The sequence below is a fragment of the Helianthus annuus genome, chromosome 13, assembly GCF_002127325.2.
Source record: "Helianthus annuus cultivar XRQ/B chromosome 13, HanXRQr2.0-SUNRISE, whole genome shotgun sequence".
NCBI classification, from domain to species: Eukaryota; Viridiplantae; Streptophyta; class Magnoliopsida; order Asterales; family Asteraceae; genus Helianthus; species Helianthus annuus.
In genome coordinates, this window is record NC_035445.2 from 163,190,417 (window position 1) to 163,208,102 (window position 17,686).

Here is a 17,686-nt window from a genome sequence, read left to right on the forward strand (position 1 = left end):
TGGTTTAAGTTTTAGAGAGTCTTGGTTTTATAAATTCAAAACTTAACGTGTCCAGTTTAGGTTAAAATCAGTTAGTTTTAATTGACCACTTTAAGCACATTATGAGTAATGACTATCCGATGGATATGAGACTAAGTATGAGATATGCGTTTACAAAGCCATCTTCTACCACCGACCACATCATGTTAGGGGTGTACACGGTTCAGTTTCACATTATAACTAAAACTTTTGGTTATTGAAGAATTTGAGCTTACGGAGTATTAGTTAATTGCATATGAATTGTGAAGATTACATAAAGTGAAAAACAAAGTATCAAAACACACAAAAAGGATTGTTGAATCACACAAATCAGTTTAATGAATCAATTACGGAAAATCCGCCAAAGTTTGGTAGAGAAGTTTGATCTATCCCTGCGCCAGAAAATGGTGTTATAGTGTCTGTGGGGCTCTCATGTTCAAGATTTCATGATTGTTATCCCTATTGAAAGGTTAGGCCAACACATGTTAGCGGTAGAGTACCAGGCCATCCTTAAATACTTGTTAATGATCCATATGTTTCCAGTTGACGACCCTTGCCTAGTATGCCGTAAGATTTGTTTAGGGAGTAAGCAGTCCATTGTAATGAGCTACCGGATTTTAGATACAAACATGATTTGGTCAGGGATATCCTATGTAGGGCTGTAAACGAACCGAACGAACACGAACAAGTCCATGTTCGTGTTTGTTCGTTAAGGAAATTAACATGTTCGTGAACTGTTCACGAACGCATACCGAACATAAGTTTATGTTCGTGTTCGTTCGTAAAGGAAATTCAATTGTTCACGAACAGTTCGTGAACACGGGTCTCAAACACAAACGAACACAAGAATATAAAAACGAACATAAACGAACATTTAAGTTGAAAATAATAAATAAAACATTGTTATCCTTAAACATTGGAACTAAGTAGTTAAATACAATCATCAAATGATAAATAAAGCACAAGAAGTCTACTACAACTACCAAACGATGAATCAAGTTTAACTAACTTAGACATAATTATCCCAAAAAAATGTCTTAGAATGTCCAAATTTTAGCTAACTTAGAAAAAATAGAGTTTCAAGTTTTCAATATGTTTAGATAAAAGGTTTGTTATTTATTAATTTTTAATATAATCAAACGAACGAACATGAACTAACGTAACCGAACATATTATTGAACGTTCACGAACGCAGTCGAACGAACGAGACATGTGTTCGTGTTCGTTCGCTAAGCTAACCGAATGAATTTTTTTTTGTTCGTGTTCGTTCGTTAAGCTAATCGAACGAAGATAAATGAACTTCCCACCGAATGGTTCACGAACTGTTCGTTGAACGTTCGGTTCGTTTACAACCCTAATCCTATGGGATGTACTTAAGCGGGCAAGAATCTTCGCCAAAATAGAGGCCCCTGTGAATTTCTTGACAGGCCCTCTTGAAGGGAGGTCCACACTTCGGCTAATGGAGATTCTTGTGTTCATTTGGGAAAATGAAAAACACACTTGTGTGGACCTTACCGGAGTATCCTTCTTTGTTGGGCACAGGGAAAACCGTTTCATGGTTGGTCAGGCTATGTTGAAGGCATAATTAGAATAAGTTGCTAAGCTTGAAACAACTTGTGCTGAGAATCAACACGTCTTCATTCCTTTTGCCTTTGATACTTTTAGTTCCCTTGCTACTGAAGTTGTCGGTTTCTTGGACAAAGTGCAACGAGTCGTGCATAACAATTTCTTAACGTCAAGAAACCAGGGTTTTGTTTTCAATAGAATTAGATTTGCTATTCAAACGGGGGTTGCAATACAGTTTATTACACGTTTACCTGCCATTCTTATGTAAATTTTTTTATATTAATGAAAAGAAAATTTGCATTACAACTGAATAGTTGGTTTCTCAACCAGTTCGTTAATCTGCAATATTTATAGGGGATTTGTTTCATTTAAATTTACCATAAATGATAAATCCATATAATCATGATATACTCATGCAAAATACCTCCCCCTTTAAGTTTATTAACCAAACTCACCTTTTTCTCCATTCAAATAATGTGAGAACAATGAATCATTATCAAGGTTAACTTCAGTTTGATTCGATTATTTTGGTCTAACCTTAGAACCATAACGGAAAATTGAATCGTCAAAATAGATTATCAGAAAGTGGTTAGCCACACCACCCGATATTTCATCAATATCAGTTATTTTAAATTAACTCGTTTTTTTCTGGTCACCCGTACATAATAATCTCGTTTTTTATATTATTACATCAAAAATATCATTATTTGAGTATAAAATATCACTTATGAATAGTGATTGTGGCATAACCAAAGTCATTTAAATTGATTTTAGTGAGTTATTTACTAAAGTAACAAGCTTATTTAATTTATTTTAAAAAGACTAATAAAGTAATAAGCTTATTTAATTTAGAAAGACTAATAAACTTAAGCCTAAACAAAGTAATATAGAAAAGGGTTGTCACGTGAGAAAGCAAGGAGTCACGTGTGCACGTGAGCTACATGTGGCATGCACGTGGGTCTAGTTAGCACTCGTGCGCGTCACTGTGTCGCTTTATTTCAAGACATACCCTTGTGTATAATCATTGGATACTCTCTTCTTTAATTCTTTTTTTTACTTTTCATTTTATTTTATATTTTACTTTAAAGATCGCTTCCTTTGAGAAAACATAACATCTGGTTTTTAATATTAATATATTATAAAGCTTTATTATATTATAGTAACTGGTTTAGAACCCCGTGTATTATACGGGTTTAATAAGTGGATGTTTGAGATTACATTTTAAAGTGATTATTTGATTATTGCGTTTGTAAAACATAAATAATCTTAAAAAGTGTTTGGATGAAAAAGTGATTATCTGTCTCCAAACGCAGTTTTGGAGAAGCATATACTTACATGCTTTTTCTAAACGCAGTTTTGAAAATGCATAATCTATTTTGAAAACGCAACACCAAACAACCCCTAAATGTAATTTTATATATTAAATAATAAAAAGTTATATGTTTATGAACCCCGTATATTGTACGGGTTAAATAAATATAATTTTATATATCAAATAATAAAAAAAAATTATATCTTTAAAAACCATGTGTATTACACAGATTAAATAAATGTAATTTTGTATACTAAATACTAAAAACGTCGTATCTTTAAAAAACCCATGTATAATTGGGTTGAATAAATCTAACAAATAATAAAAAAAATACATCCTTAAAAACCTTGTTTATTACACGTGTTTAATAGATCAAAAAAAGAGTTATATCTTTAAAAATCATGTGTATTACACAGATTAAATAAATGTAATTTTGTATATTAAATACTAAAAACGTCATATCTTTAAAAACCCGTGTATAGTTGGGTTGAAAAATCTACCATTTAAAAAAATATATCCTTAAAAAAGCCCGTGTATTACACGTGTAAAATAAATCTAATTTTACATAGCAAATGATAAAAAAAAGTTATATCTTTAAAAACTTCGTGTATTACACGGGTTATATAAATGTAACTTTGTATAGTAAATAATAAAAAAAATTATATTTTTAAAAGCTTCGCGTTTTACACGAGCTGAATAAATATAATTTTATATGCCAAATAATATAAAAAGTTATATTTTTAATAAATTAGGATAACAATTAATATTAATTTTTTATTTATGTATTTAATATAAGATAAGATAAGTAGGAAAGAGAGGTATTTGTTTTAAAAATATATTAAATTAACAATTTAGATTTGAGGATAATATTTTATTAAAATATGATAAGATTTAATATTAATTTATTATTTATTTAGTTAATATAAGATAAGTATAGATTTGAGGAAACCCTCAATGAATGACACGTGTCCAAAAGTTTGTTTCTTTTATTATAGTAGATAGATATTAAAATAACCACTACATTTTAAAATATAAAGCTTTATAGAGTGAAGGGATATGGTCCTAAATCCTGCATCGACCAAATAAGTTAGTTTCATGTTGCGCGCAAGACCATACCTAAAGTAAACCAAAGGCTTCCTCGACCTTGCGTCGACTACAAGGGTGTGCCCCCATCGCACGCGAGGTCAGGACCAAGACATAACCATTTCTAACACTTAGTTCCTTTGACAATAGGTCTGGCTTCCTTGACCTTGCGCCGGCTGCACGAGATGTACCCGAGTCGCGCGGAGGGAAGAAGCGCAGGTAAACATCAGACAAGTACAAAAGGTACAAATGGCAGAGCAGTAGGCCAATAGGCGTTCAATAGGGTGTATCCGATCATGCTGCACGATGAACAATCGTACAGGAGACAAAAGATACACAAGGACATACACGTGACACCAATTAGTGTGCGCCGACCACTACTCTACGATCTCCACTTAGCTGCTGATGATAGGCCAGACAATAAGGACAATCGTCAGGACACGTGGATCCATTCAGCATGCGTCAGCTACCCTCTCACCTAGAATCACTAACAGTCGTGACAGGGGGAGCAGAATGGATATTCCTTGTTGTCGTCCTCAGGCCCAAGGCCCATCAGCCCATCTCCTTCACAAACAACCTCGGCAATAAATAGAGGACTTCACCTCTAGGTTTAAGGATCGCTCACTTTCTCTCTCACTTAATACACACACTATTATCCTCAAAATCAATACTTATTCTCATGCCGGTGGGTGGTTCCAAACAGAACCCCCTATTCTCCTCCTTGTAATGAGCTTACGTTGTGATGATTGTTTTGCAGAATCATCTTGGCTATTTAGACGAGAACGAAAGAAAATTAACCTTATTTGGACGAGACACTAACCACAATCTAATCATCTGATTAGTTTGGTGTTTCTTCATAGAGTCTTCTTAAATCCCCTTATAAACAGTGGTTATGAGGGACTCCTCCATATTATAGATAGTGGTTATTAAGGGTTGTGAGTGGAGAAGAAAGAAAATGTTATTGTTATGGAAAAACATTGTTCATCCTATAAATTTTTTAATATTTTTCGAATGTGATTGTGAGTAGAGAAGAGAGAAAAAGTAATGATAAATGTATTAAAAAGTATTATTTAATTGAAAAGAAAAGAAAAAGATAATAATTTTTAGTGTAATGATAGAGTAAAGATGGAGGATAGGATGTGAATGCTCTTATACTACCATCAAGCAACACCACTTTAAGCTACCATTGTGGCATTTTACGACGATACACCACCACAATCGTCCACCATTCTTATCATTGTCCCAATCATTTAGCAACAACATCCACCGCCTCAACATTGATTTAAATACTATAAATTAATAACTTATTTATACATATATGTGTTGTACCTAATATTTAGGGAGTTTTTCAGAAAGAAATTTGATTTTTGTTTTTTAACAAAAATATTTGATAAATTACTTTTAACCTAAAACTTTTTATGTTTTGTAATTTTACCTCACAACGTTTTTACTTTCAACTTTAGTCCCCTATACTTTTCATTTTTTCGCAATTTTTTCGTTTAACATTTTGTTCTAAATTTTGCGAGTTAACAAGGCGCAGCGTGCGTGTGTGGTTCAATGTTTTTACATTTCGTTCTAAATTTTGCGAGTTAACACGACGCAACGTGCGTGTGTAGTTCAACGTTTTTATATCGTCTATTTTTTCCTGTTTGATATGTTCGACATAACGTGCGGGTCCTAGATCGATAGTTTTTATTTTCTATGTTTTGCGTGTCGGTCTAATTTCTTTATATTAACACGCCACAACTTCAGTGTTGGTGGTCGCTTGCGGTAGTGTGGCAGTAATGCTATTTGACATGGTTTTACGTCCCGCCGCAACACGGGGGTGCTTAATACTAGTTTTTATAAAAAGACAAATTTACACTGATGTGCTATGCGCCCATGCACATTAAGCGGCTTAACGACATCTTTAAACGACCAATAAGTTAAATGATTAGTGGTGTTACACATTACCAAAGAAAGACCAATCAATGCAGTTTAAAAGTTTAAAAGATTTTTTTTTGAAAGGTAAAATTCATTCACAAACCGCTGAAACCGGGCCGACCAAACAAAACAAAACAAAAAACCTTACATTTTTACAAACGAACTCCACTCCCCCCACTCTACCCCTTTACAATAAGATCTATTTTTGTACCAAAGAAAACTTAGAGCCTTTACTTCGCTCATAATACTACCTATCTTCACCGGAGCGTTAGAAAACACCAAATTATTTCTAGCTCGCCACAGACACCAACACACAATCATAACATTGCCTTGAACCGCTTCCTTCTTTTTATCCGATAACCTGAAAGTGTTATGGATACCAAGAAGATCCGAAATCGAAAATGCGTATATATTCGGAACCTTACACCAAGCCGAGACTCCATTCCACATGATAGCTACCACTCTACACGCGATGAATACATGATCCGTAGTTTCTTCTTCGGAGCCGCATAACGGACACAAAGCCTCACCGACATTAATGTTCCATTTTCTTAAAGCTACACCAGTCGGGAGACGATCCATCTTCATTCTCCAAACGTGGATATTACATTTTTTTGGAACCCACCTGCACCAGTTAAGGATGAATCTGTTACCGGTATCAATCTCACCCTTGATGAGACGTCTAACCGATTTGACCGAGAACTCTCCCGATGTACTCGCTAGCCATTCCCATCTATCATCCCTGTCAGACATCTGAAGATTATTCAGCTCCAGAATAAGTTGCTGAATGTTATTGATCTGAACCTCCGAGACCGGCGGATATCTCCAGCTCCACGTCAGAGACAAGCCGCTGCTGTTACGCCCAATTCGCTCCGCCACCTTGCACTTCTTATCCACTTCTAGACTAAACAGAGCCGGAAACCTCACCTTTAAAGTTTCATTACTGATCCACGGGTTGAGCCAAAAGGAGATGTCATCTCCTTTCCCGACTACACCTTTGAGGAAACTCCGCAAAGGGCAGCCCCCAGCTTTAGCGTTGTTGAACGTCTTAACAATGTTAACCCAAACACCTCCCAAGTTTTTCTTGACAGGAACACACTCCCACCCAGCCCTACTACAATAGAAAGCATCAATTACTCTTTTCCACAGGTTGTTCTTCTCGGATTTATATCTCCAAACCCATTTGGACAATAAAGATATATTAACCTCTGCGAGTTTGCTAATGCCCAACCCCCCTTCTTTGATGTGACACGCAACCCGATCCCAGACCACCCAATGAACCTTCTTTTCCTCGTTCGTTCCTCCCCAAAGGAATCTTTTTGTCATAGCTTCCAATTCCGAAACAACCTTTTTAGGAGCCTTGTAAAGTGAGAAATAATACGTAGGCAAACTTTCCAACACCGATTTTATAATCACCACTCTACCCCCAATCGATAAAAGATTCGACTTCCACTTAGCCAAACGGTATCAAATAACCTCTATCACCGGTTGCCAGTTGGAAATCCGGTTCATATTAGCACCTACTTTTAAACCAAGAAAAATAAACGGAAGTGACTCCGATTTACATCCAGCCTGGCCATACTCTCCACTTCCCCCGAATCAACTCCAATACCAAAAAGACTCGATTTTTCCAGGTTGATATTCAGACCCGAACAAACATAGAAACACCTGAGGATTCTAATGACGTTCTCAATACCTTCCTTGGACCATGATGTAGGGTAAAATATACATATTTGTCCCGTGTAGATTGTATAAATTTTGTATAAGTTTTATTTGTTTTATTTAGTTTTTAGTGTTATATTATATTAGTTTGTGTTTTGGCAGGTCCTGGTGTAAATGGAGCGAAAACGAGTAATATGGAAATGACCAGCTAGTTGAGTAGAGTAGACCGTCGGAGACCGAAGTAAAGTGCAGCTATTTTCTGTGAGTTGCCCAAGGCCACTATCTCTATTGTTGGGTGGCTAAATTAAATAAAGATGAGGGTTGTTTAAAAATAGTCCATTAAAGTCGAGGGACTATTGTTGCCAAAGTGATGAAACTTAATTAATTCCATCAAGTCAATTTACACACACGACAAAAGTTGGGGGATATATTTAGGATTCTTTATTTTGGAGAGGTCAACGGCCGCACAACAACTTGAGAGGGGTGCACTTTAATTGGTTTTAGTGGGCGGCATCCTTGATTGGCTTAGAGGAGAGGCAGCCATAATTGGCTAAGGTGGGGCGGCAACATCAGAAACAATTGGCGGTTATCATGTGGGCCAAGCCCATTCTATTTGAGAAGGGGGACGAAATATATAGATGGGCTGAAATAATTAATTGGAGACATCGAACAGAAAGATAATTATTGTTTATGAGATTGGGCCGCATAGTGGAACGGAAGTTTGGAGGAATAAAGGGTTTGGAACAATTATAAAAACAGGAAGTCAGAGGGGACGCAACATTAGACGGCTTTGGACGATCATACACGAGCTTTAGACGAAAATTGGACATCTTGGAGGCTGTTTGAAGCTCTGGGATCGCTTGGAATCATCACGTAACGATCGGAAGCACTCGGGATCGAAGCATTCGGGTTTATTCTTCCCGTTATCTTCTTTATTCGTTTGTTTTCACTTGTTTTACGATGAATTCAGAATTTATATTGTTTGATACTATGTGTTTGATGATGTTTGCCGGCTAAAAACCATAAACTACCTAGGTGATGACTATGGCATGACAAAGTTTGGATTTTTATATGATTATTGATGTGGTTGTGATTTTTCTTGTATTGTAAACACTATGATAGTTTGTCTTGGTGCGTTTGTATGCTTGTGATTTTTTATTTATCGTTTATTTGTTCCATTCAATTCTTGGTGACGGTCTTTATCACGGAATAGAGTTGAATTAGGATTTTTGACTTAGGTGAGTGTCTATATCACATAATAGGTCATTAATTCTTTAGGGTGAAAAGTGCACTAGTAACCTTAGGAACAATATTCGGTAATTATTTAAAATCAAGTGTGCTGCTAGACTCGTCGCGGAAAGGCTCGAGGATATTGGTAGGTCTAGGAGTAGTTAAAAGGAATTAACCACCCATTGTCTATCAAACCAAGTTTAAACCCATAGTTGCTTTAGACGTTCGCGCGGCAAAGTAGAGCGTCTTACATAAGCACTTTCAAGAAACTAGAGGACGGACAAGAAATCTAGAAAACCGGTAATTTAACAACCTCTAGGGAATCTTAGTGTGCTCTTGAGAGGGATTAGGGGTCCTTAGATTTCCCTAGAGGTGAGAATTTCAAGATCCCGGTTTCACACCACATCATTATCATTTAGGAATCCATTCCGAGTTTAGCCTGCGTCTAGCCCAGGTAGTCTTCATTCTCACTGATCAGACCCTTTGCTTGTGCTCGTGTCTTGCTTGCTAGTAGTATTTTATTATTTTATTTAGGATTTTTAGAAACCCCCCCAAATTAATAAACAATTTAGTATGTCGTGTCAGACCGAGTCTAGATAGAGTCATAGCGTAGTCAATAGAGTCTTGTGGGTTCGATACTCGGACTTACTTTAGCTTTACTACATTCGATCGGTTCACTTGCCGATTGTGTGTTTAGGGTTTAGGTCGAGTCTTAGTTTATAAATTTAAAGCTTAGAGAGTCTAGAATTAGGGTAATTTAGTTAGTTTTAATGAACCACTTTTAGCACATCAAGTTTTTGGCGCCGTTGCCGGGGACTCTTGGCGATTGCGCTGATTACTTTGTTTGGACTTACTTGACATATTACGTGCTATTTTGTTTCTTTGTTTGAGTCGTAGGTGTCTAAGTATTTTAGTGTCTTTTTATAGTTAGTCGAGTCGTTTAGTAGAGTCGTCTTACTTGTTTGTTTTCGGTTTTTGCAGTGGATGCCCCATACGCGCTCGCAGGGACCGCCGCCGTTGCCGCTTGCACTCAGGTCTTCCTTCTCGTCATCTACGTCTGAGGTACGTGCTTCTAACTCTATTTCATTTTCTCAGTCCACCCCAGTTTTCGATCTTACACCAAAATCTTCACCCCACAATTCCCCACCACCCACCCGCCCACCTAGTCCACCACCCGTAGCTCACATGGCCCGTAGGACAGTTTACGACCAGGCTACCACCGGCTTCGCCGGTGGTAATTCCCCCATCACCCTTCCTGAGATCCCGAACGATCGGTCTTGGCAGATACCATCCTACATTATGACCGCCATCACCAATTCCTGCCAGTTCCATGGTCGTGACGACGAGGATGCCCCCGCCCATATCAATCGCATCACTCGTCTCTGCAGCACCTTCTCCATTGAGGGTGTCAATCTTGATGCTAGGTATCTTCAGGTTTTTCCGTTCTCACTTGCTGGACGCGCAGCCGTCTGGTTCGATTCCCAGCCTGCTGGCACTTTCCGTACTTGGGCAGGCCTTCGCGATGCATTCTTAGCCAAATATTTTCCGCCAGCCAAGGCATCTCGCCTTCGTGACCAGATCCACTCATTTCGTATGGAGCCAGATGAGCCGTATCATCTGGCTTGGGAGCGTTTTCAGACCCTGATCACCCGTTGTCCTCAGCATGGTCTATCTGATTGGGCGTTAGTGGAGAAGTTCTACAATGGACTTACTCCAGAGATTAGGGCTCGTTTCGACACCTCAGCAGGAGGTCAGCTTATGGGAAAGAAAACAGTTGCAGAGTGCAACGATTTGTTTGAGAGTTTTGCCCACTCCGATATGGACTACAGCACTACCAGCAGGACTTCCATTCCTGTGCGTACCACCTCGGCCGGTCGAGGGGTAAACCAAGTTAGCTTGGATTCATCGGTAGCTGCTGCAGTCGAGAGAGCGAAAGAGGAGATTAGGCAGGAGATGAGGCAGGAGTTGAGTGAGATAAAGAAGAAAGTCGATAGGTGTGAAGTTTGTCGAGGAGGGCACGATACCATAGATTGCCCCACGCTCACTCTTGAGCAGGTAGAGTATATAGCCGGTCAGCCTAGGGGTCCCACGAATCCATTCAATAATTCTAGTTCCAACTGGCGAGTTAGTGGTAATTCGAGTGGGTATCGTTCATCTGGAAATCCTCCTGGATTTCCACCTGGTCAGTATCAGAGTAGAGGGCCCGATATTTACACGAGTTCTGGTTCAGGGCAGTTTAGTGGGTCAGGTTCGAGTGGTCAGTTTTCGAGTGGAGGACCGCCTCAGGAGAGTCATGGTGGTGGGAAAGCTCCTGAGGTTAGCACGAGTAGGTTAGAGGAGATGTTTGCTCAGATGATGACGCGGAGCGATGCGTTCATGAAAAATCAGGAGCAAATTAACAAAAACAACGAGCTCCAGTTCAAGAATCAGCAGGCCGCCCTCCTCGATCTCCAGAGGACAGTAGGCGGGCTTGCTAAGCAGTTACAGGAGCACCCACCGGGTCAGTTTTCGGGAAACACTTTCCCGAATCCCGCGAATCATTCTGTTAAAGCGATCTCGACCCATAGTGGGAAGAGTTTGGGAGAGGTAGTGAAAGAAAGAGAGGGTGAAGAAGTAGAGGAGGAAGTCGATGAGGAGATCGAGATGGAGGCTCCAGGTAAGGTGCAACATAGGCTAGACCCAGCAAGTACCGCACACGCCAAGGAGTCACCAGTAGAGAAGAGAGTGGAGAAGCGGTCGAAGAATGCTCGGCCACCACCAGTGATTGATATTTCCCGTCTCCCGTTTCCCGCTCGCGCTAGGCAGCAGTTATTTTCTAGGGAGTATGAGAAATTTCTTGAGATGTTCACCCAGCTGAAGGTGAATCTTCCGTTCATAGAGGCTTTGAGATCCATGCCTAAGTACGCTAAGTTCCTTAAGGATTTTCTCAAGCGTAAGGATAAGGTAGGTGATAGTTCTAGTAATCCGTTGAGTGGAGAGGTTTCTGCTGTGATCCTAAATAAACTCCCTGAGAAACTTACCGATCCTGGCATTTTCACGATTCCTTGTTTGTTCGGTGGTGATGTTAAAAACCACGCGTTGGCGGACCTTGGTGCTAGTATTAATTTGATGCCATATTCATTTTACGAAAAACTAGGCCTTGGTGATCTGAAGCCAACACGTATGACCCTCTCGTTAGCCGATAAGTCAGTGAAGTATCCTAGAGGGGTTGTAGAGAATTTGTTAGTAAAAGTGGATAAGTTTGTGTTTCCGGCTGATTTTGTAGTGCTAGATATGGAGGCCGATGATAGAGTTCCGTTGATTTTAGGGCGCCCGTTCTTGAACACGGCTAAGGCGTTGATAGATGTCTTCTTAGGCACAATTACACTTAGAGCGGGTGAGGAGTCGGTAGTCTTTGACGTGAATAATACGAGAGGGTCGAGTGAGAAAGTTGAGGCGATAGCATCGGTAGAGGAGAGTGAGAAGAATGAGAGAGGTGAGAATAAGGTGGTAAGTGAGCCGAGCTTAGAAAAGGTGTTAAAACCCAAGTGTGGGGATCCACCTGATAGGAGAATCGAAGAGTTGGAAGAGAGAGTGAGTACGTTAGAATTTAAGATAGAGAAACTGAGCAAGGCTCAGTGTGGGGATAGGTATAGAGATGATAAGTTTAGATTCACACCGTTTGATGACGAGTTGAAGGAAGTTGAGAGATCTAGAGAGATACGGGTGATAGCGGAGTCGGTAGTGCTAAGGCACGTAAGAGTTGGTTCGGAGTTGAGCTCCACTTAAATGATCCTCCGTGAGTGCGTGAATAATTGTGTCATACTTGTAGAGTTTGTATTTTGAGTCGTAGATCGTTTGGTGTCGTTAGCTTAGTTTGTTAGTGTCTTTTGCGTGTTTCGTATTTTTGCGTCTTTGGTGTTTTGTTGAGTATTTTGCAGGTATATCGTGCCTATACGTGTCCGAAGTCGACTACCAAGCAGCATCTCAGGTACGTTTAATGGTAAAAACGAGAAAATAATCGCAGGGGGCAATTTGGGAATAAAGAGATTTAAATTCTGCATAATCTGCCATTGCTGCAAGCTGCTGTGCTGATTTTTGATGTTCAGGCGGCCCGCGTAGACTTCCTTGTCTATTTTAAGCGGGCCGCGCGGGCTTGAAAAGGATTGACGATCATGTAAGTTCAAGCGGCCCGCCTCCACTTGCATAGCACACCCATGCGGGCCGCGAGCCCACCAGAAAATGAAACGGGCTGTTTAGCCCAACATTAGTTCATCCATTTGTCCATTCTCCACATTCACCATCATCCATTTACTCACTTCGCCATCACCATTCGGTTCGGGTCGACGCTCAGGTATGTTTGCTTGCAATTGTTGTTGTTGTTGTATTCTAAGTCACTGTTATTGGGTTTATTATCATCTTAAGTGTGGGGAAACGGGTTGCAAATCTTTACACGTAAAAATGTGATTTTCACAAAATTTTCGACCCGTTTTCCTTTGCATCCACACTTTGGTTAGGTTTGGCACTTAGTTTGTTCGAGGGCGAGCAAAGTGCCGGGGGGAGGTAAGATGGTAATTTGGTTGTGTACTTTGAGTCTTTTATTTTGTACCATGCGTCTAAGTTAGTATTTTTTGAGTCATTTTGTGTCGAGTCGGTATTGCTTCGGTATTTTGCTTGTTTTTGTTGATGCAGATTCGAATACGTACCACCCGTACTCAATCTCCATTCGGGTGAGTTTGGAGCTGTTTATTCAAATTTCGGGCATTTATCGGGCATGCTAGTTAGAGTCGAGCCGATCGCGAACGAAATGCTATACGATCGAGCTGGATTGGACGAGAGTTTTGGATCTTAGGCGATAATTTACCAGCTAAGTCCTTTCCACTTGTACACTTGTTTATTTATTTTGTTTTTAGGTTTTAGGTGTCATGTTTCCATCCTTGCATTAGGGACAATGCAACATTCAAGTGTGGGGATGGGAACTTGTAGATATTGAGTCTTGAGTCGAAAAATTGAAAAAAAAAAATTTAAAAATGAAAAATCCAAAAAAATTGAAAAAATCAGAAAATGTCTTTTGAAAATAGATGTTTGCAACTAAAAGCAGAAAATGATAGAAAAGTTGAGGTTTTCGTTCGGGTTCGAATAATAATAATATGAGAATAAAATAATCGGGTTTGTGTCTAGTTTGGGATGTGCGGGTAGGCTCGGTTCGGTTTTGAGTTTCCTTTGATCTTAATATACCTAATTGTCGGTCTACTAGTGGGTTCTCATCTAGGGAAAGTGGGGAAGTCGAAACCGCCAAAAATAACATAAGGGGCACCGTTATAAGTTAAAACCGTTAGAGTTTGCGATCATGAAAAAAAAATAATAAAATAAAAGCGAGCTAGAAACTGAATGAAAGTAGCCACTTCTATGTAGTCTTGATTGGGGATAGCGACTCTACAATCGGATTACCGCTAGGGTGTGTGAAATCGACCGTGCAAAGCAATGAAAAGAAAAATAATAAAAAAAGTACCGAATCTAAGTAGTCTGTGGTTGGGGATAGCGACTCTACAGCCGGATTGCCTCTTGGTTTGGGAAAAGCACCGTCTAGTCTCACAAGCGAAAAAAAAAAAAAAAGAAAAAGAAAAAATTTTGATTGTAAACTATATTGGTTTTGATATAAGGCGGTTGGGAATTGGTTTTTAATCGTTCTCTTTGTCCTATAAGTTTGAGGCGGGATTAGATGGACGTGCGATTTCTAGTGTGAGACCCTAGGTAGATTGACCCATATTCGGACTTAAATTGCATGATAAGGGCTCGGAACCGGGTTGGGTTTAAGAGGATCGAAATATTCGCAATCGTAGCTAACACATGTTTCGATTTTAATAAATGAATATACGTTTTGGCCCGAATGATTATCTCGACTATGATTCCGTTTGCATTATTCTTTTTCGAGGACGAAAAAAGGTTAAGTGTGGGGATATTTGATGTAGGGTAAAATATACATATTTGTCCCGTGTAGATTGTATAAATTTTGTATAAGTTTTATTTGTTTTATTTAGTTTTTAGTGTTATATTATATTAGTTTGTGTTTTGGCAGGTCCTGGTGTAAATGGAGCGAAAACGAGTAATATGGAAATGACCAGCTAGTTGAGTAGAGTAGACCGTCGGAGACCGAAGTAAAGTGCAGCTATTTTCTGTGAGTTGCCCAAGGCCACTATCTCTATTGTTGGGTGGCTAAATTAAATAAAGATGAGGGTTGTTTAAAAATAGTCCATTAAAGTCGAGGGACTATTGTTGCCAAAGTGATGAAACTTAATTAATTCCATCAAGTCAATTTACACACACGACAAAAGTTGGGGGATATATTTAGGATTCTTTATTTTGGAGAGGTCAACGGCCGCACAACAACTTGAGAGGGGTGCACTTTAATTGGTTTTAGTGGGCGGCATCCTTGATTGGCTTAGAGGAGAGGCAGCCATAATTGGCTAAGGTGGGGCGGCAACATCAGAAACAATTGGCGGTTATCATGTGGGCCAAGCCCATTCTATTTGAGAAGGGGGACGAAATATATAGATGGGCTGAAATAATTAATTGGAGACATCGAACAGAAAGATAATTATTGTTTATGAGATTGGGCCGCATAGTGGAACGGAAGTTTGGAGGAATAAAGGGTTTGGAACAATTATAAAAACAGGAAGTCAGAGGGGACGCAACATTAGACGGCTTTGGACGATCATACACGAGCTTTAGACGAAAATTGGACATCTTGGAGGCTGTTTGAAGCTCTGGGATCGCTTGGAATCATCACGTAACGATCGGAAGCACTCGGGATCGAAGCATTCGGGTTTATTCTTCCCGTTATCTTCTTTATTCGTTTGTTTTCACTTGTTTTACGATGAATTCAGAATTTATATTGTTTGATACTATGTGTTTGATGATGTTTGCCGGCTAAAAACCATAAACTACCTAGGTGATGACTATGGCATGACAAAGTTTGGATTTTTATATGATTATTGATGTGGTTGTGATTTTTCTTGTATTGTAAACACTATGATAGTTTGTCTTGGTGCGTTTGTATGCTTGTGATTTTTTATTTATCGTTTATTTGTTCCATTCAATTCTTGGTGACGGTCTTTATCACGGAATAGAGTTGAATTAGGATTTTTGACTTAGGTGAGTGTCTATATCACATAATAGGTCATTAATTCTTTAGGGTGAAAAGTGCACTAGTAACCTTAGGAACAATATTCGGTAATTATTTAAAATCAAGTGTGCTGCTAGACTCGTCGCGGAAAGGCTCGAGGATATTGGTAGGTCTAGGAGTAGTTAAAAGGAATTAACCACCCATTGTCTATCAAACCAAGTTTAAACCCATAGTTGCTTTAGACGTTCGCGCGGCAAAGTAGAGCGTCTTACATAAGCACTTTCAAGAAACTAGAGGACGGACAAGAAATCTAGAAAACCGGTAATTTAACAACCTCTAGGGAATCTTAGTGTGCTCTTGAGAGGGATTAGGGGTCCCTAGATTTCCCTAGAGGTGAGAATTTCAAGATCCCGGTTTCACACCACATCATTATCATTTAGGAATCCATTCCGAGTTTAGCCTGCGTCTAGCCCAGGTAGTCTTCATTCTCACTGATCAGACCCTTTGCTTGTGTTCGTGTCTTGCTTGCTAGTAGTATTTTATTATTTTATTTAGGATTTTTAGAAACCCCCCCAAATTAATAAACAATTTAGTATGTCGTGTCAGACCGAGTCTAGATAGAGTCATAGCGTAGTCAATAGAGTCTTGTGGGTTCGATACTCGGACTTACTTTAGCTTTACTACATTCGATCGGTTCACTTGCCGATTGTGTGTTTAGGGTTTAGGTCGAGTCTTAGTTTATAAATTTAAAGCTTAGAGAGTCTAGAATTAGGGTAATTTAGTTAGTTTTAATTAACCCATTTTCAGCACATCAGACCACTCCCCGACCATGATCGCATCGTCCGCATAAAACAAGTGACTGATGACGGGGCCATTATTAGGAGAAGCAATGCCATTAAAAACACCCACCTCCCTCGCCCGAATAACCATGCACGAGAGAGCCTCCATCACCACCAAGAAAAGAAACGGGGAGAGCGGATCTCCTTGTCTCAAACCTTTTTCGCACTTAAATTGAAAAGTGGGAGAGCCGTTGACTAAGACCAAAGACTTAGCCGACCTAAGAATGCCCAATATCCAAGAACACCATCTAGCCGAAAATCCCATCTGAAGAAGAATATTAATAAGGAAGTTCCATGGAACGTTATCAAACGCCTTCTCGAAATCAAGTTTAAAAAAGAAAGCCTTCGACTTCTTCTTCTTAATCCAAGACACGAGCTCATTAATTATAAGGGGGCCGTCTAGAATATATCTCCCAGAAAGGAAGGCCGATTGATACTCCGAAATCACCCCATCTAGAACTTTCCTCATCCGATTAGCAATGACTTTAGAAATCACCTTACTTATCACCCCCACCAGATTAATGGGTCTATAATTATTAAGAGATACCGGGTCTTTAACTTTTGGAACAAGCGCTATAAACGAAGAAGCACTCCCATCCGAGATCGATCCCATAGAATGGAACTCAGCAAAAATTCTACTAAAGTCATCTTCAAACAGGTCCCAAAAATGCCGAATGAAGCGAAAATTCATGCCATCCGGACCTGGCGCCTGATCTTCCCCATACTCGAAAACTGCTTCTTTAATCTCCTGAACCGAAAAGGGATCATCCAACATACTACTTTCAACCTCCGAAATTTTTTTAAAACTGTTGCTGATAAAATAAGGCCTATCTGGGATATCATCCTTGAATTTATCCCGAAAGAATGAGAAAATTTCCTTTTTTATGCGCGTCGGCATGGTACACCACTCTCCATTGATGTTTAGGCCATGAATAGAATTCGACGCCT